This window comes from Melanaphis sacchari, unplaced genomic scaffold, assembly GCF_002803265.2.
Source record: "Melanaphis sacchari strain LSU unplaced genomic scaffold, SCAv2.0 Contig103_pilon_pilon, whole genome shotgun sequence".
NCBI lineage: Eukaryota > Metazoa > Arthropoda > Insecta > Hemiptera > Aphididae > Melanaphis > Melanaphis sacchari.
In genome coordinates this window covers 97409-108252 of record NW_020270383.1, presented here as the reverse complement: position 1 = coordinate 108252, position 10844 = coordinate 97409, and the positions used below count along the sequence as shown (strand labels likewise).

The following is a 10844-nucleotide window of genomic DNA, read 5'->3' as shown; positions in this document are numbered from 1 at the left end:
TACTCGTAATATTAACAGTGTACATTGGCTTGCCGGTATGACCGACACAAGGAGTAAAACTAACGTTTGTCGTCCTAAAAATATTATTAGCATAAAATTTACGGTCACAATGTCATCATGTTTTCTTAGTTTAACACCATTTAATAATGTGCTATGATCCGTGTGCATGTGCTGAATAACTTATCGTTTTTATTACGTTATCATATTATATTCTACATCGATACACGTTTAACGCCGACGAGCACACTCTCAGTTGTGTTTTTTTGTTCGATCGTTACGCGATGCGGTCGACATATCCAGAATATCCTGGCGTTTCCAAAAGTTGTCTACGAGTAAAACTCTCGGCGACAAATTTTTCTATTGTGCGCGTGGAGAGTACAGTGCGCGTTGGTGGCGGTTGACTATGACAACAATGCGATGACGGACTCGGCTGCAGTCTGGAGATTTCACCGTTTAGTTTCGTCGGCGAAGAAAAGATAAAAAAAAGTAATAATAATCATCAATCATCTGTACGGCGGCGTCGCCGTCGCGTACGGACATTCAATTATTAATATAATCCGAACGCGATAACTTTGTGATGGAGGGGTCAAGCACGGACGACACGGTTGTAATAATATTTTTCTAAACAATGCGCGTCAAAAGGCGGTGTGTGCTTACAATGATATGCGTCCGCCGCCGTAACGGTCGTCGCGAAATAATAACGGACGTATCCGTCGAAAGCCGTAGGTACTATGTGTTATAATATTTATGTACGACGAACAATGCAATATATTTTTATTAAACCTTAAATGCCGATAGATCGCCAATCGCTAGCGCATCGCACGATGATAGATCCAACGGGGTTCCCAATAAAACATACAATAATTCTGTCTAATGAATTCGATCTGATAACCTAATGAACGTCGTCGTCGGTTAATCACGACAACGATGGAATCCATTAGGACTTGCGGTCAATTACGACGGCGGTGGTGCCCGCTTCCGGTTGTATTGCCGCTCCAACCACCCTCCCCTGCTACATCCTGCGCATTCCTACGGTGATAAACGTTCCGATTACGAATACGGATACGACGATAATCCGTGTTCCGACACTGAGTCGTTGCATATGTTATTATAATATTTTACCGTCGTATAGATGCAGCGGCAATGTGATGCGGAGAAATGCGCGATTTAATGGCCGAGGGATCGCGAGTCCGCCGCGCCAATTATAATGATATTACCATATGATTATTATTATTATTACTGTCGTTTATTGCGGTCATCCTAACGAGGATATAGACAAATGTATGAGATCGGTATTTTCGGAACGTACGATTTCGAGCTCTAAGGGCTGTGTCTATTTGGGATTGAATTATCAACAAATAATCGTTTTTCATTCGAGCAATGTATGCCAACGTCGTAATTATAATTGTCGTTGAAAATCTGTAAGTAATATTTACAATTAGACCGTTAAAACTAATTCGAAGATTCATTGACAATAAACAATATTTATGTTTGTCATTAATTTTTATTTGCAGTTTGCCCGGATAATTCGAAAATTCCGTTGAATCCTGAATAATTGGCTGATTTGATTTTATATGTGTAATTTGATCATAAGCCAGATTTGGATTTCCGGTGAGTGGTGATTATATCATCATAATATATAATAATATAATACAATTGTGGTTGTACGTGTTATAACATTATCATAGAAATAGACAATTATGTTATGTGCACATTTAACCGAACCCCGTCGGAACTTAACATCGGTCGATGTGTACCTGCAAAGAACTGTGGGCATGATGATGTGTGGGAGAACCCAGGTACGACATAATATAGTATATAGTAGAGAACACGTGTATAAATTATTATATCTTGTCTCGAATGCACGTCAATATTATCATCGTATACGTACGGGGTGTATCACGAAGTTTGGAAAATTTTATACGAGCGTTAAGTATGTACATTTAAATATTTTATCGGGCTGTAACGTGTACATTATTTTCAAACACTTCCGCGAGGGCTTCGTGGAAAAAAAAAGTGAAAAAAAGAGAGAAATAAAATAAAAATCTACTCACTCGCGCGGCTCTTGAACGAACGTGTATATATATATATATATATATATATAATTTATACATTATACCTCGAACGACCGTCATCGGATAGATTGTTACGCACTCGGGTCTGTCATCAATCGGCGGCTCGCGAGCGGCTACTTTCATTTCGTGTGTACGGATTTGGGCATCGTTTCGCCAACCAGTTCGATGATGGGGTCGTACGTACATAATACGCCGCCGCCGCGCGTACTTACTGAGCTGATGTATGTATATATATATATATATATATATATATACATGAATGTATGTACGTAAGTACGTACGTATATAATATAATACACGACAACAACAAATTCCTTACACAATTCGAGTTCCACATTTAGCAACGCGCGCCGAGCGTATATATTTTACACACACAAACACACATATATATATTATATATATACGTAATAATGAATAATACGACTACATATAATATATACCTAGAACGGTTTTTTTTTTCATATCATTATTGTTATTATTATTTGTATTTTTTTCCCCACTCTCATATAGCGTACATACAATATAATATATATATTATATATATAATATTATTAAATGTACCTATAGATATCGCGTCGCACGTTACTATTATTATATTCTCTTATTACTTTTGCTGCAGGTCGCGTCGCCACCCCACACACCCCTCCGTCACACATCATAATATACATATAGGTACGTGCACCGATTCGCGAATCATTTTGATATTCTGCGTGCACGTGGTTAATCGTTTTTTCGACCGTTCGTTCTTCTGGCGTCCCGAAACCACGTCCATTAATGTACCAGAACTGGTCACCAGCGCATTAATATCATATATTATATTACCTATGTAGGGCTCGGCTATTGTATATCTGTAAAAACCATCGTACTCTACTCGCGTCTCCCGTTTTTTTTCCCCCGTCCACCGATGACCACGATTTCGAAAGTCCGTCATCGTACGGCCGTCGGGTTTTTTTCTACCGAATCTCGGTACGCCACTGCCAGAGAGATGTATATAATAATATACGAAATAATCAGCCGATCCGAATATTCCGTACACGTTTTCTACGACCCATATATTTAATATAGCGCATGTGCATCATTACCTCGTGTGAACCAGAGTTAATAAACACATCGTTTTGTTAGCCGTTCGGTATTTTTGCGCCACTTGTTATTATTCATAATATATACTTAATAGTTCGGCACCAGCGTAATAACATTGGTCGAGTGTCTGCCGACGAGAACGCGTATGGCATTCCTCGACATCCCGTATAGAATTTCGGCCTGCAGAGATGACAAATTAGGTTTTTAAACCCGTCCGTCTCTTATTTTTGAAAAACAAAAAATACGCGTTAGGTCGGTGAACTCGTCCTGGCGCCTGCAGTACGTTTAGTTGCGGTTAATTGCGCGCAGGCACGTCGCTGCCGTTACTACTATAAGCACTCGTCGCGGGCCCATAAGCTACCGCTCAAGTCGCAAGTCTGTCGCCTCAGAGTCGCCATCGTAAGCATTAAAAAAACGTAGAGGCGTTTTGTTTACACTGCACCGTCACTGTCACAAAACCGCGGTGGTAATCGTCACATAATATTATGTATACAATGGGTAAAACAAAAAAGATCTACGCGCCGCACACATAAATCGTTGCATCTTATTATGTTGTGTATTACGAGCGCCGGGCATTGTTTCGGAGGCAAACACAATTACTGTGTGTAAGGTACCTACACGCGCGCGCACACGCACACACGCATACCGCAAGAACGATATATTATTATATATTTTTTTTTTCACCGGTCGTTTCTATGTACAATTATAATATACATTATATAAGCGACCACGCGCCAAATGGAAAAAAAAAGACTCTTTGGGAGGCGACTACCTATATGTGCGGTGTCAGCAGTATATTATATTTACCGACGAACACGTGAAAATACCGAAACGCTGCACGTGTGTGTCGGTCGCCGCCGCCGTCGTTAATCTGCATGACTTTGTGCCAGTGCACATAACTGACTCGAACCCGCAATTAGTGAGAGAGACGAAACGATTGTGCGCGGGAGACGCGTGGCACTCGCGGTTCGCCTCGTCTCCACATAAGACAGTGTGTGTGTGTGTGTGTGAAATTTAATATACACAATATACGGGGGTATACCTATACCTACGTAGCGGCTACCATAGTTACTCGTCATTGGCGGCGTTCGTGCGCGTGACTTGGAAGCCGGCCAAAAATGTCGCTTTTGGCTTAATTCGAATGACTTTGCAGCCACCCGGCGAGACGACATGTCGATAAAACGTCTATAACAACGTTCGGACGTGCCTAATGTTAAATCGCACACGGTTTTCGCGTGATCAGAATGCCGCTGCCGCCGCCGCTGTCGTAGTCGATCGATTATAGCCGTACGCATCGGAATTTGCATTTCCGCACGGCGGCGACCCTAGCACATATATATTTATACGCATACACCTACCAGCGGGTCGTGACCGGATCGATAGCTGCGGGACGGACGAGCAATCGTCGCGGCGAGACGTAAAACAACAGAAAAGAAAGTCCGTGACGGAAAAATAAAAAAAAAGTTATCTTGATTTTCGGACGCCGCCACCGGTCGTCCGGCTGCAACCGTCAACCGCGGGCGTGGTGTCCCCGTATCACTCACGACTCGTGGTTTGAACGCGTGGCACACGAGATAAGAACGAGGCGAGAGAAAAAACTCGTCATCCCGATTTCATGTACCATATTAACGTGCCGGCAATATATCATTGATCCGTAACAGTCCGGCAGCAGCGAGCTTTGATCGGACGACGTTTTGAAAGAAAAAATAAAACAGTCCACACGCACACACACACACACACACACACACACACACACACACACACACACACAAATCGGCTGATAATATTACTAATGGTACCTGCGGATTATAAGACGACTGGCAGTGCCGATTTAAACACGGTGAATGTTGATTTCGTCCGTGATTAGAGAGGAAAATATTAAACCTACACCGGATCCCCAATAAATATACATACGTCCGTACACAACATTTACACCGTACGTATTTTATTATTATACATCATACAGAGAGATTAGGTAAAGTGAGATTATTAATAACGTAGAATGTCTTACCATACAATGGGGTTCCCTGTTGAGACTCGTTTTGTACGCTTCTGAGTCCGACCACTGTGACCGCGAGAACGACAGAAAACGTTTAGCATTGTCACCACAACAGTATAATAAATATCTAGACAATAGAACGGGAAGATGAAATTATTTATCGTTAGCTTTAAGCCAATAGAGTTAAATTATAAAGTTATTGTAGCACTTCTATTGGCTTCCATATTATGCTGTACACTGGAAACAGTGAAAACACGTTGAAGTAACGCCACGCCCAATTTAAGCGTACACCGTGATAAAAATATGGCAAAACAAAAACAAAAATATAGATAAACATTTTGTAGAATAATAAATTAATATTATGATTTATGTTTCAATCTTTCTTTACGGATTGTAAAGTAATCTGGTAAGTGTTTCTTAAAATAATGTGTACGATTTTCATATCTGTTTATGCACAGAGATATAATTTATTTTATACACATTACATTATGTATACGTATTATTTTTGGTTTCAATACCGGTTGACTTCTATTTTATGTTCAGACAACAATTATTTAGTTTTGGTTGATCGACAAGAATCTTAATATTCAATTATAGTAAAAAAAAAAACTCACAATATTTTTTGATAGTTGATAGTTAATGGAACGTGACGTAACATCATAATAATTATGGACGTTTGAATATTATATTAATAATTGTACATATTATTAAAATTTTGTGAATATTTTATTTATCAAGAAAGTTTATAATAGCTTACATGTAGTCTACAAATGCGTTATTATGTAATACACCGACTATTTTAACAAATGAAAATTTTAAATTAAAATCACAAAAAAAAAAAATAATACATTTATAATATTATATCATGATAAAACTCATTTTCACGAATTTAGTTATTTAATATCGTACTAAACTTTAAATTGTTATCAGCTGTAATAATTTTTGATTAGAAATCAGAGAAGGATGCAAATAGGTTTGATCCATATAGAATGCTACTCTTCAAACATGAAATTTAAACAATAATAAATGAATGATTCAAGTTCAAAAGTTATATTTGAAACCTTCTAAAAATTTGCCAACGGTTATAATACTATTGATCTGCGTTACACAATATCATTATGAAAAGTAGTATAAAACAATGTACATTTATGTATATTAATAAAAAATAATCACGAAAACGACTAATGCGTATAATCCTCCGATATAGGTGGTAGGTATAAGCAAGTATATTTATGCATATGAACCTATACATAATATCACGTAGAAAGAAGAGACAGGTACTATGCAAAAAAAAAAAAAAATGTTTTCCTAGAAGTATTTTCTCGGCTCCTTTGCACTCGCAATACGCCGCTATCGTCGTCGCGTGTCGTGGGTCCATATATAAGCCCCATAATACTCGTAATAATAATAATAATAATAATAATAATAATACATAATATAATGTAAAACGATAATACGCGACTCTCGGCCGAAAGACAATGCTCGGTCACCATATATATATATATATATATATATATATATACATACGACTATACATAATGTGCTATATATAATATAATATAAGAGGTGCCTATATATAATAATATACTGTCCCCGGGCCAGTTTTAAATCACTCGATATCGCGCGGTGGCGGCGGTCGACCAATTATTTTTCGCTCGTCGTCGGCGTGCAAAAAGAAGAAGAAGACGGCGGCGGCGGCAGGCGGCAGTATAATCGACCGGTATCGTACTCGGCTCTCTGCCGACGATCCGTACAGGAGATTATGTATGGCGCACTCGCACACGCACACATATATTATTGAAAAATATAAAAGCGCAACGCCCGAGCGGACGAGGACGAATGCGTTTGCGGCGCGCGACACGCTATACGCGCCGCCGCCTCGGCCGATACGTATGAAAAATGATCGCCAGTTTTGCTGTACAGTGTACATAATATATCTACTTATTTACTTATTGCGTGCGTGCAGTGTTTGTATAACGTGTGATATACGTATCGACACTGCTGCGGTGTACTGCACGTTCGATATTCCTCGCGGATGCAAGTCGTAAAGAGATTGATTGTATCGTCGCGGCCGACCTCGAAAAAACGTATCCAACTACCAATACCCGGTACAAGTTTCTGTGGAAAAAAAAAATTACTACATCATAATATATATTATACAATAATAAACGCGCGTATCTTTGAAGTAATGCAGTGAGATATTATAGGTATACACTAATAAAATATACAGTACACGACGATAACATATTATTTTCTATTTAACGCTGCACCGTCCACGTATTTCTTGGTACCTATATATAATGAATATTCTTATATTCACGAGCAAATTATGATACAGTTGAAATATCCTCTAAAAGTTGTCTTAAATGTGTTTAATACGTACGTGCATTATATAATAATAATATTATCATAAAAACATTATAAATTATAGACGACAATGTGACATTACAAAACCGGTCAGAAAACATAATCGTCCTTAATTTGAATTTATCATATTATACGTTTAAATTAAATTATAATTATTGTTAAACTAATTTGACCTAAAAAATCATGCTACCCAATGTACCAACACTGTACTCATAAGGGTATCTGGTATAAATAGTATAGGTAGGTATGCGTAAATATAATTATATAACGCCTATACAGCTGTTGATAAATTGCGTATATTCTTACAAAATATTGTTCTGCACGCGGGTTACTGAACCAATAATCTATTATTATTTATATGCGTATAAAAAGCTTAAGATAGGCACACTAATGTAATAAAAATCATATAGTCATGCCTTCAATGTAACTCGCGTCTCGGGATTAGGTTAGGTTCTAAGACATCAAATGTACGATCGTTAAAGTCTCCGGCAACCTATAATGCTGCGATCATATCACGTAATAATAACTACTATCAATGAAATAATTATATTATATCATATACGTAGGTATATTTTTATTGAACATGATAGTACAAAAAGTGTATAAATCATATTAGTGGATTTGTAGTTATTTTTATAGTTTTCTAACTAGTGAATCACTTTTATTTTTCGATAAAACCCGACATAAATTTGGTTTAAAATATTTGCAACAAGACAATTAGCTGAACAATGGACACAACGATGGAGTGGGGAAATGTTACTATAGAGGTAAATCTTTAATTTATATCACTTGTAAAAATGTTTAAGGTATTTTATTATTTTATAGTTATATTTTATAGTTTATTTCTTTTCGCCTTTGCCACAGCCGTCACTACCCAGAAATTATAGAGTATGCCTCCAATGCATTCATATAACGATGACGACTCTATTCACAAGCACGGGTAATTTATTATGACTTTAAACTGAAAAATATTCAAGTATTAATAACTATAATTTTATAGGTAGCTGAAGATGAAATTGGTAAACGAAAATATTCATCGAAATTTACGGAAATAAATTCTATGGACAACAACTCGGAAAATCAATCTGATGGTATCTATAATATACACACATTTAATTTTTGTGATAAACGTATATTTAACAATTTATTTATTTTTTTTAGGCTTTTTATGAGAATGACGGTCTGACATTTTTCAATCACTCGTCATCTCTGTTTGACAATACAGATGACGACTCTACAGAAATATTTACTCAAAGGAATACAAAACATAAACTCTCATTTTTTTAGTAGTATTGATTTTAATTTGAGCAACTTTTTTATTAATGAATAGCAATAATAAGTCTCATCTTATTGAATCTAGATTAAATGAAATTCATTTAAATTTTATATTAAAATTTGCTTTATCCAACACAGAGTTGGTGTTGAAAAATAAATACCATATATCGCAAACATCAAAAATAATTTTTAATTTGAATTTTTTTTTTGAAATTTAAATAATGTTCAATGTTCTGTTATTTTTTAATTAATGAATACGATTAAAAATAAATTGTTAAAAGCGCTTTCCTTCGACAAGTCTTCTGTGCGGACGACACATAATTCCGTTCAAATATGTTTGACCCAGTTGATAATTTGCATTTGACACGTCTAATCTAAAACAATTGAACACGGTAAAACAATAATAATGCCCGGAATCGGTACAAAGCGCGAATTCAATGCATGGAAAAATGCACAACACCACCCATTTACTATATACGACGATTTTGAAGCACTACTAATAAAAGCTAATGAACGTAAGGGGGAACGAACAACTATAACACAAAGGCATAAACCTATGAGCTATGGATTTGTAGTTTGCAAAGCGTCCTACGGCATACCGTTAGAGCTGCTTTAGGAGTTTAATATACCAATAACACCGGTTATTTATCGTGGTAGTGAAAGTCAAGAGGAGATTGCCAAGCATTTTGTGGATAATATACTTGAAGTGAGCCTCAAAGTTAAAAAATTGTTAAAAACAAATGTCCCCCTATATATGTGATGAAGATACGCGTAGGCATAATCAAAACATAAATTGTAAATTTTGTAAAAGTAGTTTTGATTTAATTCAAAAAGTCCGCGATTACTGTCACCTCACAGGTAAATTAAGACAGTCGTTATGTTTTAAATGTAATCTTGATTTACAACAGCCTAAATATGTACCATGCTTCCTCCACAACTTGTCTAATTATGTGCCCATTTTATAGTTACCGAATTAGGTTATGATACAAACACTATAAATGTTATCCCAAACAGTAAGCTAAAATTTATATCATTTTCAAAATATATCAATAAGACGTTTACCATACGATTCGTAGATACGTATAGATTTATGCCATCTAAGTTGGAATGTTAAGCTAAAAATTAACGCTAGATTTTTCGAAATTCCGAGAAACATTGAAACATTTTTCTGCGAAAGATGTGCCACTTATTTCCTGAAAGGGTGTATATCTATATGAGTATACAGATGCATGGTGTAAGTTGGATGATGCAAGTTTACCAGCACATGCAGATTTTTATCTGTGATGTAATCTGCCAGAGGGCAAAAAATAAAAAATAAAATCCACCAGAACATACATGTTTTTTAAATTGGAAAAAGGGTGCTACAAGTATGGAAGCTGATAGTGTTGCTGATGGATTTAAACAGAGTTTAGAAATGCATGGTCTATAATACAATAAACTAATAGGTAAGCTAATCTACGTTTTTAAATCGTGCATATTTTTTTTATAATTTTAGTTAATTTATTAATTACTTATTTAAATATAATAAAAAAAATGTTAAGGAGACGGAGACTCAAGCCTCAAGCGTTACAAAAAGATTGGCTGAAGTAATGCCTTATGCACCTAGACTACCCGTCATAAAAATAGAAAGTCGCAATCATTTATTTCGAAATTATGGGACAAAATTAGTAGCTATGATATTAAATACCAAGTATCCGATTTCGATGAAAAAACATTTAAAATCAAATATATTACACTTTAGATTTTTAATAACAAAGGCAATTGAATATCGTAATAGCTTACAAAGTCAAACAGATTACCAAAAATCAGTAGGCAAGTTAATTATTATAATAATTATTTTTTTTGATAACATTATAAATTAACACAATTATTATAATGTTATAATATTATATACACATATTATTTAAGGATTACGACAAGATATAAATAACATTTTTCGACACATTTTGGGAGCCCATGATCGATGTGAATCATACTTTTTTAAGGGTCCGCAAGAAAATGAAAAAAATATGATCGAAGGTGCTAATACTACGATAATTTCGTATTAG

At 35.9% G+C, this 10844-nt stretch overlaps 1 pseudogene; it reads left to right on the top strand.

The window, feature by feature from the left end:
• Positions 1-8261: 8261 nt before the first annotated feature.
• LOC112602436 lies at positions 8262-10844 on the top strand (annotated as a pseudogene).